Below are 3,506 nucleotides of genomic sequence, written 5' to 3'. Positions count from 1 at the left end.
CTTGCCCCACAGCCAGAGCCCTTCAACCCAGCCACAGTCTCCAGAGCTTCCTCCTCTCTTTTGTGTTTGGAGCTTTTTTAACTCTCCCACGTTTGTGGCTGGGGCTCCTTGGAAAGGCTGCTTCCCGCTCACACTTGGAAATCATTGCTCAGAGGTGTGGAAAGCAATGGAGGAAACCTGCCCAGCCTGCCCACAGCCAGCACAGGGAGACTGCTGGGGAGCACTGCAGTGCTGCCAACCCCCACGTTTCCATCTCCAGCCCAGCTTCACCACAAAGAGGCTTATTCCAGTTTCCAGATAACTCTGGTAACCAAGCCCAGTCTTCTCCCCAGTGCTCCCAGTGCCACTGTCCCCACATCCATCTCCCACTGCTGGGTTTGCAGCCACATGGGCACAAGAAGCTGAGTGTCGCTTCTGCTGATGGTTTTGGGCACCCACTGGGGCCTCTTTCCTCTGCCCAGCTGCCACTTTGTAGGAAAATAACATCTTTGAGCTTTCCAGCTGCCTGCCAAGTATGGCTGAAACTGGACAACACGGTCAAAAGACGTCAGGGGGAGAGGGGTGGGAAGTGAGAGGCAGACAGACAGATGGACCAGCAGAAGGCACCGTTACATAAAATATGTTCCTGAAGCGGCTGGGATAAAAACATGTTTCCTGAGGCTTCTGCTGCTGTTGGCTCTGCTGTGCACACACACACACCCTGCACACCCCACTCCCAAACCTCTGCCTGCACAAATCCTGGGTCCACGCTGCTCCCAGCTCAGCCATCGGTGGTGGACATAGAGCTGGACCCCAGCGTGCACCGTGGCTCAGAAAGGGAAAGGGCTTGTGCACGTGCACTGAAACTCCCGTGGGCACCACTCAGAGCTGCAGCTGATCCCTCCAGCCTCTCCTCGTCATATAGAAACCACTGGGAAAAGCCAGGACACCTGGAACTGCTGGAAGAAAGGTCCAAACACCCCCACAAAGAAAAGGATGAGAAAGAAGCTTTCCCCAGCTGTGCTGCAGCCTCTGCCCTGCAGTGCAGGGCACTGGAACTACAGCTCTCTGCTGGCAGCTCCGTGTGGGAAGAGTCCTGTCTGGAACAATCCAAGGCACTGCACCTATGTGCCATGCTCATCTGCATGCCCTCCCTCCTCCAGCCATGACAAGCACTTCTCCTCAGCAGAAGATCCCTGGGGACAGCAGGAGCAGGGACACCCAGACCCACAGCAGGAAAGCAGGATCCCTTGCTCCACAGCCAGAGCCCTTCAAACCAGCCACAGTCTCCAGAGCTTCCTCCTCTCTTTTGTGTTTGGAGCTTTTTTAACTCTCCCACGTTTGTGGCTGGGGCTCCTTGGAAAGGCTGCTTCCCGCTCACACTTGGAAATCATTGCTCAGAGGTGTGGAAAGCAATGGAGGAAACCTGCCCAGCCTGCCCACAGCCAGCACAGGGAGACTGCTGGGGAGCACTGCAGTGCTGCCAACCCCCACGTTTCCATCTCCAGCCCAGCTTCACCACAAAGAGGCTTATTCCAGTTTCCAGATAACTCTGGTAACCAAGCCCAGTCTTCTCCCCAGTGCTCCCAGTGCCACTGTCCCCACATCCATCTCCCACTGCTGGGTTTGCAGCCACATGGGCACAAGAAGCTGAGTGTCGCTTCTGCTGATGGTTTTGGGCACCCACTGGGGCCTCTTTCCTCTGCCCAGCTGCCACTTTGTAGGAAAATAACATCTTTGAGCTTTCCAGCTGCCTGCCAAGTATGGCTGAAACTGGACAACACGGTCAAAAGACGTCAGGGGGAGAGGGGTGGGAAGTGAGAGGCAGACAGACAGATGGACCAGCAGAAGGCACCGTTACATAAAATATGTTCCTGAAGCGGCTGGGATAAAAACATGTTTCCTGAGGCTTCTGCTGCTGTTGGCTCTGCTGTGCACACATACACACCCTGCACACCCCACTCCCAAACCTCTGCCTGCACAAATCCTGGGTCCACGCTGCTCCCAGCTCAGCCATCGGTGGTGGACATAGAGCTGGACCCCAGCGTGCACCGTGGCTCAGAAAGGGAAAGGGCTTGTGCACGTGCACTGAAACTCCCGTGGGCACCACTCAGAGCTGCAGCTGATCCCTCCAGCCTCTCCTCGTCATATAGAAACCACTGGGAAAAGCCAGGACACCTGGAACTGCTGGAAGAAAGGTCCAAACACCCCCACAAAGAAAAGGATGAGAAAGAAGCTTCCCCCAGCTGTGCTGCAGCCTCTGCCCTGCAGTGCAGGGCACTGGAACTACAGCTCTCTGCTGGCAGCTCCGTGTGGGAAGAGTCCTGTCTGGAACAATCCAAGGCACTGCACCTATGTGCCATGCTCATCTGCATGCCCTCCCTCCTCCAGCCATGACAAGCACTTCTCCTCAGCAGAAGATCCCTGGGGACAGCAGGAGCAGGGACACCCAGACCCACACATGGCTCAGGGCAGCAGGGAGGTGACACTGTGTGCACTGATGGTGCCCAAAGCTCTTCCAGCACCAGCAAGACCACTCATGCCCCCTCAGTGTGTGCCTGGGACATCCCAGTACCACCGGTTGCCCAACTGTTGTGCTGTGCCAGGACAGGAGGGACAGAGCCTGCAGTGGCCACCCCAGAGGAGAGGACCCTCAGACCCCGGGCACACGAGCCAACCCTCCTCACCTTGGTCTCCTTGATCTTGACGGCGATGACCTGCTTGCGCTGGCGGATGATCTCCATGAGCTCATCACACTCCTCCATCAGCTTGGCCTCGTGCATGGCGGTGTTCACCTGCCCAGGGGCAGCAAAAGCACACGTGTCAGAGGGACACACCAGCCCCCGAGCCCAGCAGCCCCACGGCCCTCCCTGCTGGGACTGAGGGAGATGCAGGTCCCACACGGAGCTCCCACCCTGCCCCTCCCCTAAGCAGAGGGGAACTTCTGCCCCAGGAGGCAGCAGGAAACAGTGACTTCCTTCTACCAAAAAAGCTGCAAAAGCCACGTGTCCTGCCTAATTTTGGCTAATTAATCCCTGCTGGGCCCCTTTTCAGGCTTCAAATGCAACTTTTTAAAATTTTATTTATTTATTTGAAATCTGGAAGGAAGGAATGCAAAGTGTGCAGTGAAAGCCCAGGCGGAGGTTTCAGCCCCTGGCTCCAGGAAAGACCAGCATCCTTGGGGAGATGGACAGGAAAGGGGGGAGAGACTTGACAGAAGGAGAATTGAGCCCTATCCCTTCAATGAAACAGTGAACTCGAGGGCATAGACGGGTTTTCTTCATTTTGTACTCTCAGAGCTGTGTGCAAAGTCTGAAGGCAGCCCAGAGCCAAACACATTTGATACAAGATCTTTTTTTAAACCTGGGCAGCAGATTATGCAACACGGCAGTGGGAGACAGGCGATGGTCTGCAGAGACAGCTCTGCCGAGGGAGGAGCTGCCGAGGGTGGGTTTGGAGCCCGCAGCGACCTGCGCGGGCGGCAGCGCCGCGGGTCCCGGGGCTGGGACAGGGAGGAGCGGCGGGGG

The 3,506-nt window shown here is 56.7% G+C and overlaps 1 protein-coding gene across 2 annotated transcripts in view; it reads right to left on the bottom strand.

Annotated features, from left to right (window-relative positions):
- The window catches only part of MID2 (midline 2), a 52,026-nt gene that overhangs the window by 9,442 nt on the left and 39,078 nt on the right, over positions 1-3,506 (bottom strand). The window lies entirely within an intron of this gene.

The sequence above is a fragment of the Chaetura pelagica genome, unplaced genomic scaffold (genome assembly GCF_000747805.2).
Source record: "Chaetura pelagica isolate M959 unplaced genomic scaffold, ChaPel_1.0 scaffold938, whole genome shotgun sequence".
Classification (NCBI taxonomy): domain Eukaryota; kingdom Metazoa; phylum Chordata; class Aves; order Apodiformes; family Apodidae; genus Chaetura; species Chaetura pelagica.
The sequence above is the reverse complement of the archived record's forward strand: the minus strand, read 5'-3'. Positions and strand labels throughout refer to the sequence as shown.